The 16,147-nt window shown below is 37.0% G+C and overlaps 1 long non-coding RNA gene across 1 annotated transcript in view; it reads right to left on the bottom strand.

Moving 5' to 3' along the window:
- Window positions 1–724: 724 nt before the first annotated feature.
- LOC116273692 overlaps window positions 725–16,147 on the bottom strand; it is a 49,533-nt gene continuing 34,110 nt past the window's right edge. The window contains exon 2 of the long non-coding RNA XR_004182013.1: window positions 725–4,246. This is a non-coding gene — a long non-coding RNA (uncharacterized LOC116273692). The remainder of the gene's footprint in view (window positions 4,247–16,147) is intronic.

The raw sequence follows: 16,147 nt of genomic DNA, 5'->3' as shown, positions 1-16,147 counted from the left end.
AAAATTAGGTAGCATGGGTAAATATTCACCAAAGGTATACTTTGCCTTTCTCATAATAAATTATTGAATTATACCAAGTCTGCTATAGCACTAGTATACCAAAAATGAGTTTTTAGGGTTGCCATAGAGATAACATCATCCATATTTATTTGGTTAGTACGTTTTCTTGTTTTTTGTTTGCTTGTTTTTTAAGCCATCTTATTTTCTTCAGAATTCATATGTGTGAACTTGTGTTTGTGTTCATAAATGTAACAATAATACCTATTCTAAAATACGCCATCTATGTAAGATCACTGAGTTTAGGGGAGAAATTATAAGACAGGTGCCAAAAGATTAATTTAGATGTGTGTCAGCCTTATGTTGCTCACTTAACAGTTACAGATAATGTTACAGAATTAGACCTTGCTTGAACTTTAGTTTTATTTTATTTCTTTGCTGCAGCAAAGTACAAATGCCAAAAGCATCATTTGGGAAGCACAGCAGGGATCAGGGAGAGTGGGCGACTGCATTGTCTTTCTTCTCTCATATTGAAAAACTTATTTTGAAATGCTGATGGAAAATTCAAATTGTAGCGTGCCAAAAAACAAAAAACCAAAAACAACACAAAACTGTATTTTCACAAAAGTCTTTCTTTGTCTCTATATTTCACAGGGAAGAATCATTTTGTTATGAAACTAATAATTAAAGCTAAATTCCCTAGCTGACTATAGGGTAACATCGTGGATTTTTTTTTTTTTTTTTTTTTTTGTATCTGGAAAATAAAATGGCAGCTTTTATAGTATTGTGGACATAGGAACTGAGAAGCTTGTATACATTAAAATACAATAACAACTATATAATATTTATTATAAAAGGCAATATGACCTTTTTTTGGTTTTATTTGAATTAATCATTTTTATATGCTTGTGATGTTTACCTAGATAGGATGTCAACTTCTTGGCAGAACATTAAAATCTATGTAGAACATATGACATATGTTGATTATTTTTCTGTTGAAGACAAATAATGGTTAGACTTCTAATAATTAAATTAAAAAGCTCCCCAGAAGTTTGGTTAATTGTTTATCTCTGCCCATATTTTACAACTAAAAATGCAAATTACTCACAACAGCTGTGAGTAAAATGTGGGCTTCAAATAGTCACATGGAATTTGGCGAATTGAAGAATGCTTAAAGAGCTTGTAAAGTCAGTTTATTAAACAGGTAAGTAACTTCTTCAAAGGGACGCAATAGATGTTATAAAAGCTGAATGTGGAGTGTCACTTCCAGGTTTATTTCAATTCAGTGTCAGTTCCTGGATGATTTCCATTACTCTTGGCCTATTATTAAAGAATAGAGAAGAGGAGACAGATGTTAGGAAACAAAGAGCAATAAATACAACCAAAGAAAATAATTCAGATGAAAATATACATCAAAGGCTGAACTGGCTTTCACCATATGGGAATTAGACAAAATGGCCAGACTTCCCTTCTCCTGAAAAGGGATGGAAAAGACTCATGTGAATCGTGTCAATAACATTGTCATCACCACCCAGTGGATCTCCACTTTCCTCAATTTTTTTTCTGGTCTACAATTTTAGTTCTGACTCTTCTGTTCTCTCTTCAACTCACTGCAGTTTGGCTTTAGCCTCCCATTTCACAGAAATTTCTTGCATTAACTTTTTCATGATCTTGATGCCTTTAAAATGAATGACAAATTTTATCCTTACCTTATCTGACACCTTAACTGTGGATATATATTGCTGCTACCTTCTTCTGGCAATATTATTTCCTTCAGCATTTGCTTTTCATTTGCCTCCAATATGTATGGCCTTTCTTCTGTCTCCTTTGTTGACTACTCTCCTGTCCCTAGGACTTTACATAATGCAGTGCATCAAAGTTTATTCCTAATCTATTTTTGCTTTCCCTGTACTCTGTCTTTAGGAGACCCAATACATTCCATGGTTTCAGTTTTAATCTCTACATAAAACATAGAAAGATGGTACATCATACCAAACCACTCCTCTGTGTATGAGAAATCTAATATCTAACCTTCATTTGTGATATACATATAGATGTCTCCAAGGCCCTTTGATGTTCACTGTCCAAAAGTAAACTTACGATCTTCTTCCTTGGACATAAATTGCAAAATGACATTCAGCTGGTATGTCCCTAGCATTATTCAAAAGAAACTGTATCCAACACAAATGCAATTCCTATAAGCTCCATGAAAGTTGTATTTCAGAAAATAATTCTCTCTATCAAATTCCCTTTAACAAATCTCTATTCCAAACCACCACCAATCTTATATTGGTTTCTCAAAAAGCCTTGTCTGCAAAAAAGAAATAATCCCCTGTGTTGTAAGTATAATATTGTATAACATCATGTGTAAATATCACTTATAATTAATTAATGGGTAACTCATTATTTGTTTAATGGATCCTGAATTTATATCAATGAAATATAGAAGATTAGGCCCCAGTCTCATGCAATTTATAGTCTAATGGGAAGGAAATTATTAGTAGTTCTGTGTGCAGCTAAGATGATATGACATAGCAATTAAACTTTACGTAGAAAATTAATCAGATAAATGTATACGGGTTGTCATGAAACTGGGTTCTTCTCTAGCTTGAATGTGGAAACAGCTCTTTAAGGAGGCAATGTTTCTGGCATGACTAGAAGGATGAAAAGATCCAAGAAAGCAAAGACCAGAGATAACAACTGAAGCTAAGATGTAGAAGTTCAAATGGCCTAGTGGAGCAGAACATAGCTGAGTGGGCATGCTCAGAAAAAACAAAATACAAGAGTGGACAGAAAGTGGTCAGGAGAGAGTTTGTGTGGCGGAGGGCAGTAAACTAAATAAAATGTGGGGCGTTGAAAGAAGCAATAACTCGTGTAAGGTCTGTATCTGTGGAAAGTTTGTGTGTTATTCTAAGTATAATGAGAAGCCATTGAAAGTGAGGAGTTTATGAAGGTCAATGATGTGACTTGATTTACCTATATAAATGCTTATTCTAGTCAGGGAAAGAATGTCTGTCTTTCTCTGATGTCAAAAGCTATAAGATGTAGAGTAGTTAAAGGTCATGACCTCCACCTTATGAAGAAGTCAAGCTAAAGTAAAAATTAAACCACTAGTCGGGGAGAAGAAAAATGAAAGACAGTATTGGTTCTTCATTAGTTTTCTTTAGAAGAGTAACAAATTGCCTCAAATCTTAACAAGTTAAAAAACACGTTTATTATTCAGAGTTCCTCTGCATCAAGAATCTGACAAATTTATCTTGGACCTCTTCTTCAGGGTGTCTCGCAGGCTGCAAGCAAGTTGTTGGCTGGGTTTTGGCCATCTCAAATCTCAACTGGGTAAAGATTTGCTTCCAATATCACATCGTTAATGGCAGGATTCCAGTCGTCACAGGTCATTGAACTGAAGACCTCAATTACTTGCTGGCTATTGGCCACAGGCTGCCCTTGGTTTATCGCCACATGGGCTTCTTCTCCAGCAAGGCACCTTGCTTTATCAAAACACACATGCTGAGTAGGCAATAGAGAGAATCTACTAGCAAGACAGAGTCTTTTAAAACCTTATCATGGAAAATGACATTCCACAACTTTTGCTATATTCTGTTTATTAGAAAAGAGGCAGGAATATCAGGAGGTAGGGATTGTTGGAAGTGATATTAAACGACTATCAAAGTTCACCCTCTGGCCTCTAATGATTTTTTTATTTCCCTCCCAAATGTGAAATAACTCCTTTCAAGATTCCCAGAAGTCTCATCCCATTTTAACATCAACCTGAAGTACAGAATCCTCATCATTAAAATCAGCTCTCACTCTTTGTTCAGTGTCTCTCAACCTGTGACCTGTGACTATTCAGACTAGCCCCAAGACACCTATTTATGCCATATGGAGAAAAGCATCACCTAGAAAAGCCTTCCCAAATTCCTGAACCTCAAGTGTGCAGAATTTAATAAAATGGTTGCTGTTTAAGTAGCTAGATTTTGTGGCATTTTGTGATATAGGATTAGAAAAACAATTTCCTAGGAGTTCCAGTTCCTAGCACACAGAAGTGCAGGACCACAAAATATACTTCACAATAGGAAAATGGCGAAAGTCTTGAAGCAAAGTATTCTTATCTTTCATGATCAGATGTCTACAGCACTTCCTCTGGGGAGTAGATTTTGAAGGCCAGACAGCACACTGGGCAGGTGCAATCACTGACGTTGCTCACAGAAGGCTTCTCAATATGGGGCACACAGGTAAAGCCATTCAGAGGCTGAAAAGAGAGGAATTCTGTCAACCACTACTATGAAATACATTATTTCTGTACACATCAAGGTAGTGCAAGAAACATTGCTTTTTCATTTCCCATTCTCCCCAACCTTCTCATGCAGAGTGGATAACAACTAAATAATATTAAGCAGCTCATTGTTTCTGAAGTCAATCACAGGGCCCCGGATGTTACTGAAGCTCCTATGGCATTTCATTGTTTAGGAGAAGCATCAGATGCCTCGAGGTCTAAAGTTGGGTGAATGGGTTCAACATGGTTATGTCTTAGAAAGGCCACATACCTAGTCTACCAAGTCTGTACACACAAATAGTCAGCTTTTGTTTATGAAGCTTTGCCTGAGCAAGAACTAGCTGTTTGTTTTTGGTTTTGCATTTTTTCTTCAGAAAAAAAAATATCCTTGGACTAACTGTTGTGTAAAATTTGCTTTAGTTAAGTAAAGAAAATGTAAAGATAGGAGCAGTAGGATTATTAGTCTGGTACTAGGGAAATGTAACCATGTTCATTGTGGTGGCAGAGACTTTTATGGTAAGATTTTGAATCATAGGGAAGGTCTTTAACATAAATATTTTCTATGTTAAGGGCTTAGTCTTGACACCATCTTCCCCAAAATACACACAGACTCTCTCTCTCTCTCTCTCTCTCTGTTTCTCTCTCTCTCTCTCACTCTGTCTCTCTCCATACTCACTCTCTAGCTGCTATGGTATTATTATCTTAAACATCTTTCTGTTGATAAAGCCCAGATTTTTCTTTCTAGTTTCTACCTATTGAATAATACAATATTCATATTTCTACCTGCTTATATCTTCTCTTGGATTCCCAATTTACATCTCAAACTTTACATATCTAAAACAAAATGTTTCAGTTTTCTTCCTCCTAACTCAAATCCTTTCTCACTGATTCCCAACTTCCTATGAGATGCCTCCATTTACTCACCCAGCTGCAAAGATAAAAACATTGAAATTATATTGACCCCTCTCTTTTTCTCGCATCACACGTCCATCCATCAGACAATCATGTTCACTATGATTTCAAAAATGTATGCTTTCTATTCCTAACAAATTAGGTTAATAATTTGTCACATGTAGATGTTGTCTCTGGTGTCCTTTCCTGCTTTAGCTGCATGGCTGATATTCATTCCCAATCAAACCACTTCAATAAGGCTCGTCGTCATCATGATCATAAGCATTGTTTGAATGCAGATGCATTGCCAAAGATACTTTCTAGTCATTTCTAAAGTTATTGATAATTGTTAATTGCAGCCTCCTTTCTAATGCTGTGATACTATTTATCCATTCCCTCTAGAATTAGATATCTTTATGCCTTCGCCCATTACTTTTCTTACTCGAGAGGTAAATGTGGAAGAGCCCTTAAATACCAATTTTGTCAACAATCATAAGAATGGTATACTAGGTTGGACTGAGCAGCTAGCGCAGAATGTCCTATTAGAACTATGATTTACTCATGTGAGCAATATTAATATATTCGAAATTCTTTATGTCCTTGCTCAGAGCTTTCATTTAGTTCCCACATAGTTCCCTTTATGTCACGTCCCCCACTTGTACCCCCTCCACTGTGGGCACGTTGCACCTGAGCTTGAGGTTTCTTGAAAAGTCTTTTGGTAATAACAGAAGGCAAGTATAGTTCAATACATTGTCAGGGGAATTGGCGCTATATTTTATTAACAATATTCTCAGACTGGGAAGGTTTGCCTGCTTTGAAGAGAAATATGAAAGGTAATGTGATGAACTGACTTCCTACTGTCAAGTTTACAAAGCTCCTTTTGTTTGTAACTTATTGTTACTTTCAGTCTTTATGTTTCAAAGGGTTTAGATTGCTCCTTAGAGTTTGGAATTTATCTGTTCAGAACATTACAATGTCATTAAAAAAAAGGGGGGAAAATATCCCCAAGTTCAAACTTCTATTTTCTATAATAAAGGCACAAAAATCCCACAGAACTCATTCTTCACGGTAGAATTGTGTGCTCCACAAGCTGAGACTAAGGACAAAGAAGTGCACACATCGCCTCTCCCTCCGTTCCCAGCAGTTTTCATTTTCAAGCAACCACTACAAAGTTCTTTTTCTAGTTACCAGAATGAATACAGAAAAGATTTAATGCTCTGGGGTATTTCTGTATAAAAAAGAAATCTTATCACCTGAATAACTAATGCAGACTTTAATGTGATATTCAACTTTATGATTCTAGTATAGACAGAAAGAAAACAGATAAATTACACTTGAATACATACCAAAATACATTCGACACTTCAACCTATAAAGTAATTTTTCAAATGAAAACAAAAACGGTATATGCCTTTTCATATGTCAGGGGTGCCTGATTTATGACATGTCTATGTTTATTCACACCAAAATAACACCAACAAAAATATCCCACAAAATGTACCACCAATACATCTCACGTGCTAGAGCTACAGTTCCTGACTTTTATCTGTATCTTTATATAATTATACTGATCTCTAATTAGAAAACAATTATAAAGCGTCAGTTTCTATCATTCAGGTATCTAAAGTTCTTGAAAACTTTTGAATGCACATAGTCCATGTGAGCACTTAACTAATACCAGAGTACTTTATGGAGTAATTATTACTAGAAAATTCCCTTTGATTAAGAATACCCATCTTTTCAAAGGACTTTCTGTAATAATTATTTCAAAAAAAAAAAAAAGAAAAGAAACTTTCTTTAACTGCATTTTAAAAGCAGCTATTTACTTTTATTATTTTATACGTGTTCAAATTGTTAAAATCTAACAGCTCTAAAAAAAAGAAAAAAATCTAAACATGAGTATGTAAAAGAGCCACTATGTACAGTCACTTCATTTAAAGCTTCCCATCATATACTTAAATCATGATTTCTCAATTGCAAAAGGTAAAATAATACATAGATACACATTTTAACTTCCCTGTATTTGTCAATGACAGCAGTCGTGTTGTGGAAAGAATCTAATTTGAGAAACTGAGTGTGAAGTCTGTTTTGCAGCTTACTGCTTAATGATACTAGGCAATCTAGTTGACTAGTCGCAGTCTCAGTTGCAGTACACAAACAATTTCTTTTAAAAATATCCTATGGGAAGGAAGAGATTTAAACGTGTGTCTCTGTATTTCAATTGTTATGACAGAACTAACATGTACAAACACCATTTTTTAGTTATTGTTTTACTTTAAGTTCTGGGATACATGTGCAGAATGTGCAGGTTTGTTACATAAGTATACACGTGCCATGGTGGTTTGCTGCACCCATCAGCCAGTCATCTATGTTAAGTATTTTTCCTAATGTTATCCCTCCCCTGACGCCCCTGCCCCCCGGATAGGCCCCAGTGAGTGATGATCCCCTCCCTGTGTCCATGTGTTCTCATTGTTCAGCTCTCACTTATGAGTGAGAACATGTGGTGTTTGGTTTTCTGCTCCTGTGTTAGTTTGCTGAGAATGATGGTGCTCAGCTAAATCCATGTCCCTGCAAAGGACATGAACTTATCCTTTCTTGTGGCAGGATAGTAGTCCATGGTGTGTATGTGCCACATTTTCTTAATCCAGTCTATCATTGATGAGCATTCGGTTGGTTCCAAGTCCTTGCTATTGTGAATAGTGCTGCAATAAACCCACGTGTGCATGTGTCTTTAGAGTAGAATGATTTATAATCCTTTGGATATACACCCAGTAATCGGATTGCTGGGTCAAAATTTTCTACAAGTTTGAGGTACTGAATTAGTCAGTGTTCCCTAGAGGGACAGAATTAATAGGATATATATATATATATATATATAAAGGGGAGTTTATTAAGGAATGTTAATTCACACTACCACAAGGCGGGGTCCCACAGTAGGCCGTCTGCAAGCTAAGGACAAGAAAGCCAGTCCAAATCACAAAACAGAAGAACTTGGAGTCCGATGTTCAAGGGTAAGAAACATCCAGAACAGGAGAAAGATGTAGGCTTGGAGGCTAAGCCAGTCTAGTCTTTTCACGTGTTTCTGCCTGCTTTTATTCTAGCCACGCTGGCAGCTTATTAGATGGTGCCCACACACATTAAGGGTGGGTCTGCCTTTCCCAGCCCACTGACTGAAATGTTAATCTTCTTTGGCAACAGCCTCACAGACACACCCAGGAACAATAATTTGCATCATCTAATCCAATCAAGTTGACACTCAATATTCACCTCCACAGGTAACCAAAGATGGTATGGGTTGTCTCAAGAAGCAGTCAGGGGACATACCCATCTTAAGCTGATACTGAGGATCCCTTGGCAGAAATCTGGGAGAGGAGACCCAAGCATTGAAAGCTACACAGGACTATAATTTCTACTAACCCTAAGATTTATGACTTTCTGGTTTCTAATCGTCCTCAAATACCACTTCCATCAGAACACTTCCTTTTGCAAAAGCTCATTACTTTAAACCATATTGAATCAAGTTCCTTTGAATGATTGATATAGCTCATGATCTTTATTTTAATGTATTATCTCTCAAAAATGCTTTCTCCTCTAGCTGGAACAGACTTCTTCCCCAAATACACCACAGTGATGTCTACCTACCTCTGTTCTTTGTTGTTGTTGTTGTTGTTGTTGTTGTTGTTTATTTCTTTTCACTTTTAATGCCTTCTTACTATTTTGTTTTGGCTAATCCCTGCATTCTTAAAGAACTGCTTTTGTGTTTTAAATGCTGTATTAGTCTGTTCTCAGGCTGCTAATAAAGACATACCTGAGACTGGGTAATTGATAAAGTAAAAAAGGTTTAATGGACTCACAGTTCCACATGGCCAGAGAGGCCTCACAATCATGGCAAAAGGCAAAGGAGGAGCAGAGTCATGTCTTACATGAGAGAGTTATGTGCAGGGGAGCTGCTCTTTGTAAAACCATCAGATCTAGTGAGACTTATTCACTATCATGAGAACAGCATGGCAAAGGCCTGACCCCATGGTTCAATTACCTGTCACTGGATCCCTCCCATGTCACATGGGAATTATGGGAGCTACAATTCAAAATTTGGGTGAGGTCACAGCCAAACCATATCAAATATCTCCTATTTACCCATTAGTGAGGGAAGATTCCTACCCTAGGGTTATGGGAATGGCTGAACACAATAGCCAGCTTGGACAGAGGATACTAACAGCAGTTTACTAGTCACATATACTTCCAACCTGGGGAAGGAGATCACACACCAGGCAGGGACACACAGGGGCTGTACTCAGAAACAGGGTGAACAACCAGAAGCTGAAAAATGCCAGCACTGTAGTATCAAGAGGGTGAGATGTGTCCTGGTTCCCGTAGAAGAATGTTTCCATGGGCTGGCAGGGAACTGAACCTGCTACTTTGGAATAAGCAAGAAATTTACCTCGTCTATTTGATAAGGAAGTTTGTTTGGCTAAGGTACCTGTATCTATGCAGGAGCAGACTGGAGAAAAGAACTTGCCTTTTGAGACCCTCCAGGTATCAAGACAGTACATAATACTGGACCTCTATTTTAAGCCTTATACCACAAGTATCTCTTGTCTTCCCAATAAATCCTTTTGATCAAATGAGATAAAGAACATGGATATAATTTTTAAATTACTAAACTAACTTGTTTAGTAATTTAAACAAGTTACAAGTTACTAGACAGGGAATTACTTACTTAATTTCCCTTTTATAGCTTTCATTTATGTCCCCCACCAAATAAACAGCAAAAATATAAAACATTCCTTACATGTGCATCCTTATTACTAATATGCTATTTTTGTTGTGTTATCTAGATTTTACATCTCTTATACTGTTATGTATAAAAGAATTGCTTTGCATTCTCTACTGTACAGCATTGAGAAGCTAGCAGTCATTTGACTAATTTCATCATTGTAAGGGAAAGAAAAACTAACTAATAAATTTTAAAATACCTATTGCATTGTAATAAACTTGTTCATTCATCTTCACTTAACAGAATAGATGCATTTCAACAAATCTAATTATAATATGGTTTTCCTTTCCTAGTGCCTGCTGTTATGATTGCAGATTTCTTTCCATGTAAAACTAGGTTGTAACAGACTTTGTTAAACATCTCTAATGTGAAAGTGATTAAAGTAATAGTCACATGAAATGTTGAAAAAGGAAGAATTATTAAACAAACTTATGGACTTTAAAAAGCTAAATTAAAACAACTGGAAATCAACAAGGATTTATTACCAACAAACAGCATCAAAATTGACTGACTTGCTTTTTAGCAGGTATGCTGGTATTATTGATTTGGAAAATATCATATAGTAAATTTTAATTTTGGTGAGGTCTTTTACACAACTTTCTTAATATCCTTGAGGATCAGGAATAAATTTATAACTGGTAGAGGAGTACATAGACCATGTTGATTGATGTCAACTTGACTAGACACCTGATAGTTTGATGAAAGATTCTGTCTTTGGTCCTGGTCTGTATAAAAAAAAAGTTTAATGACTAGAATCAGACACAGAAGGTATAATCATCACATTTTTAATGACATATAGTTGGGAGAGATGATAAATTAAAGTATCAAATGCAAATCTATCTCAGTAGTCTAGAAATCTTAGTCCAACAAAACAAGATTAAATTTAAAAGGAATATTACAAATACATTGAGTTTAAGTTGAATTTAAATTTAGTTAAGTAATCAGTTGTGAAAATACAGTATGGGCATACCTGGAAAAAGATACATATTTAGCCACAAGGTTAATATGAAAATTCAGTGCTATAAAGTTAATGTGATCAAAATTGGTGAAGCGTAGGGCCTGGACCAATGGAGCAAGATGGCGAGGCACATGGCTGCATGAAGCTGCTCTGGCCACTTTTAGAGGCTTCTCCTCTGTTCTGAATGTCCAGAGATGACTATGCTGTATGAACAATCTGACTAGGTAAAAGATCTTACGTGGTTTAAAGTGAGAGAAGTTAGAAGAAAGGACAAACACAGTATATATATTTTTTGAATAAAATGTTAGGCTGGATTTTTGAAATAGAAGTTCAAGGTTTTATTTATGTGTTTTTTATGTTACACATAATTATAAGTGAAAGAGTGGGAAATCGTTATCAGTTATAAGAGATCATAGGGGAAAAATATACACATATTCTGGTACATATATCAAAAGAGACAAAAATGTCTATGAACCCAACGTTTACCAATATTCATTTACCAAGTTTTCAAGTCCTCTTCCCCGGATCACCAGACTAAGAAAACAAAAGTATATTCCTGAAGTCAAAAACCACTCAGAGGTCACCCACAAACACACCTTCCCCTGGATAGCTAACAAAAAGGTAATAGAAAGAAGCTGCAAGAAAGGAAAGATAAGAGATAAGATAATAATAGTGTGTTTCAAAGCTGTGAACTTCAAAAAAAGAAAGGTTGAAGGGGAGAAAGGAAAGCAAAGAGAGGGTTGATATGAATAGGAGGAGGGCCAGAGCAAAAAGAACTTATTAAAATGACTTTAGGTTCACTGCCTCTTCTTTTTTGTTTTAATTTTTCTTTTAAGCTTGGCCTAATTTAAAATGCAACTCTGGTGAAGGAGATTTTCCAATTTGCATATTTACTTTAAGATATTCCAAAGTGTCAGGCAAATTGAGTTTTTATTTATATTTAGCAAACTAATCATTTGCCCTGAGAAACAGAAAGCTCTGATGCTCTGAGACTTCTTTTACAACAATTAAAAAGGTTGATCTTTGCTCAGAATCTCTTGAGCTATTGAAAAACTAAAAATTGACAGAAAAATAATTTTGTTATGCCAAAGAGCCTGACAGGTGGGCAAAGTAGTTGAGGAGAATTGCAGTGGCTTTCAATTATCTACCCTTAGACACTTATCTGTTCCTCACGGTGTCCTACCTAATGAATAACTCTTCTGCAGATGGCGAAAACACGGGATTCTTAATTGCCACCAGGCTAAAATTAACAACAATTATGAGCAATGCTAGGGGAAGAACCTGGCAGAAAATAGTTCATCTATTAAAAAAAGGAAGAAGAATATTTAAGAATCACTTCTGCATTATGAAACTTTATAAAATTCTATTGTTCTAAGAGCATTAATACAAGTTGTTATAGTAACTGTTAACAACTATGTCTAGGGAACATACTAATCCAATAACAATAGTTGTTATTTTCACTGGATTAATATGTTTCTTAAACATAATTTGCCATTTATATTTATCAGTTGATCCTCAAAACTACTTTGGAAGCAAATGTAATATTACTTACCTGTATCTCAACATTAACATCTGTATTATAAGTCAAGAAAAAAAAAGTCAAGGGCAGTTCCAAGATGGCTGAACAGGAACAGCTCCAGGCTACAGCTCCCAGTGTAAGCAACACAGAAGACAAGAGATTTCTGTACTTCCAACTGAGGTACTGGATTTATCTCACTGGGGTGTGTCGGACAGTGGGTGTGGGACAGTGGGTGCAGTGAGAGCCAAAGCAGGGCGAGGCATCACCTCACCCGGGAAGCACAAGGGGTAAGGGAATTCCCTTTCCTAGCCAAGGGAAACTGACACACAGCACCTGGAAATTTGGGTCACTCCCACCCTAATACTGCACTTTTTCAAAGGTCTTAGCAAAGGGCACACCAGGAGATTATATCCCGCACCTGGATTGGAGGGTCCCATGCCCACGGAGCCTCCCTCATTGCTAGCACAGCAGTCTGAGATCTAACTGCAAGGTGGTAGTGAGGCTGGGAGAGGGGTGTCCACCATTGCTGAGGCTTTAGTAGGTAAACAAAATGGCCAGGAAGCTTGAACTGGGTGGAGCCCACCACAGTTCAAGGAAGCCTGCCTGCCTCTATAGACTCCACCTGTGGGGACAGGGCATAGCCAAACAAAAGGCAGCAGAAACCTCTGCAGATTTAAATGTCCCTGTCTGACAGCTTTGAAGAGAGTAGTGGTTCTCCCAGCACGGAATTTGAGATCTGAGAAGAGACAGACTGCCTCCTCAAGTGGGTCCCTGACCCCCGAGTAGCTTAACTGGGAGGCACCCCCCAGTAGGGGCAGACTGACACCTCACATGGCCAGGTACCCCTCTGAGATGAAGCTTCCAGAGGAATGATCAGGAAGTAACATTTGCTGTTCAGCAATATTCACTCTTCTGCAGCCACTGCTGCTGATACCCAGGCAAACAGGGTCCAGAGTGGACCTCCAGCAAACTCCAACAGACTTGCAGCTGAGGGTCCTGACTGTTAGAAGAAAACTAAGAAACAGAAAGAACATCCATACCAAACCCCATCTGTACGTCACCATCATCAAAGACCAAAGGTAGATAAAAACCACAAAGATGGGGATAAAACAAAGCAGAAAAGCTGAAAATTCTAAAAATCAGAGTGCCTCTTCCCCTCCAAAGGAACACAGCTCCTCGCCAGCAATGGAACAAAGCTGGATGGAGAATGACTTTGACGAGTTGAGAGAAGAAGGTTTCAGACGATCAAACTTCTCCAAGCTAAAGGAGGAAGTTTGGACCCACACAAAGAAGCTAAATCTTTGAAAAAAGATTAGACGAAAGGCTAACTAGAATAAACAATGTAGAGAAGTCCTTAAATGACCTGATGGAGCTGAAAACTATGGCACGAGAACTACTTGATGAATGCACAAGCTTCAGTAACCTATTCAATCAACTGGAAGAAAGGGTATCAGTGATTGAAGATCAAATGAATGAAATGAAGCAAGAAGAGAAGTTTAGAGAAGAAAGAAAATGTTAAGGGCAACCAGAGAGAAAGGTCAGGTTACCCACAAAGGAAAACCCACCCGACTAACAGAGGATCTCTCAGCAGAAACTCTACATCCAGAAGAGAGTGGGGGCCAATTTTCAACATGTATAAAGAAAAGAATTTTCAACCCACAATTACATATCCAGACAAACTAAGTGTAATGAGTGAAGGAGAAATAAAATCCTTTACAGACGAGCAAATGTTGAGAGATTTTGTCACCACAAGGCCTGCCCTACAAGACCTCCTGAAGGAAGCATTAAACATGGAAAAGAAAAACTGATACCAGCCACTGCAAAAACATGCCAAAATGTAAAAACCATAGATGTTAGTAAGAAACTGCATCAACTAACTAACAAAATAACCAGCTAACATCATAATGACAGGATCAAATTCACACATAACAATATTAACCTTAAATGTAAATAGGCTAAATGCTCCAATTAAAAGATACAGATTGGCAAATTGGATAAAGAGTCAAGACCCATCAGTGTGCTGTATTCAGGAGACCCATCTCACAGGCAGAGACACACATAGGCTCAAAATAAAGGGATGGAAGAAGATCTACCAAGCAAATGGAAAACAAAAAAAGGCAGTGGTTGCAATCCTAGTCTCTGATAAAACAGACGTTAAACCAAAAAAGATCAAAAGAGACAAAGAAGGCCATTACATAATGGCAAAGGGATCAATTCAGCAAGAAGAGCTAACTATCCTAAATATATATGTACCCAATACAGGAGCACCCAGATTCATAAAGCAAGTCCTTACAGACTTACAAAGAGACTTAGACTCCCCCACAATAATAATGGGAGACTTTAACAACCCACTGTCAACATTAGACAGATCAACGAGACAGAAAGTTAACAAGGATATTCAGGAATTGAACTCATCTCTGCACCAAGTAGACCTAATAGACATCTACAGAACTCTCCATCCCAATCAACAGATTCTTCTCAGTACAACATCACACTTATTCCAAAATTGACCACGTAGCTGGAAGTAAAGCACTCCTCAGCAAATGTAAAAGAACAGAAATTATAACAAATTGTCTCTCAGACCACAGTGCAATCAAACTAGAACTCAGGATTAAGAAACTCACTCAAAACCACTTAACTACATAGAAACTGAACAACCTTCTCCTGAATGACTACTGGGTACATAACGAAATGAAGGCAGAAATAAAGATGTTCTTTGAAACCAATGAGAACAAAGATACAACATACCAGAATCTCTGGGACACATTTAAAGCAGCGTGTAGAGGGATTTTTATAGCACTAAATGCCCAAGAAAGCAGAAAAGATCTAAGATTGACACCCTAACATCACAATTAAAAGAACTAGAGAAGGAAAAGCGAACACATTCAAAAGCTAGCAGAAGGCAAGAAATAACTAAGATCAGAGCAGAACTGAAGGAGATAGAGACACAAAAAACCCTTCAAAAAATCAATGAATCCAGGAGCTGTTTTTTTTAAAAGATCTACAAAATTGATAGACCGCTAGCAAGACTAATAAAGAAGAAAAAAGAGAAGAATCAAATAGATGCAATAAAAAATGATAAAGGGGATATCACCACTGACCGCACAGAAACACAAACTACCATTAGAGAATACTATAAACACCTCTACAGAAATAAACTAGAAAACCTAGAAGAAATGGATAAATTCCTGGACACATACACTCTCTCAAGACTAAACCAGGAAAAAATTGAATCCCTGAATAGACCAATAACAGGCTCTGAAACTGAGGCAATAATTAATAGCCCACCAATCAAAAGAAGTCCAGGACCAGATGGATTCACAGCTAAATTCTACCAGAGGTACAAGGAGGAGCTGGTACCATTCCTTCTGAAACTATTCCAATCAATAGAAGAAGAGGGAATCCTCCCTAACTCATTTTATGAGGCCAGCATCATTCTAATACTAAAGCCTGGCAGAGACACAACAAAAAAAGAGAATTTTAGACCAATATCCCTGATGAACATTGATGCAAAAATCCTCAATAAAATACTGGCAAACCAAATCCAGCAGCACATCCAAAAGCTTATCCATTATGATCAAGTGGGCTTCATCCCTGGGATGCAAGGCTGGTTCAACATATGCAAATCAATAAATGTAATCCAGCATATAAATAGAACCAGAGACAAAAACCACATGATTATCTCAATAGATTCAGAAAAGGCCTTTAACAAAATTCAATAGACCTTCATGC

This window comes from Papio anubis, chromosome 2 (genome assembly GCF_008728515.1).
Source record: "Papio anubis isolate 15944 chromosome 2, Panubis1.0, whole genome shotgun sequence".
NCBI lineage: Eukaryota > Metazoa > Chordata > Mammalia > Primates > Cercopithecidae > Papio > Papio anubis.
Note: the sequence above shows the minus strand (reverse complement) of the source record. Positions and strands in the feature narration are given on the sequence as shown.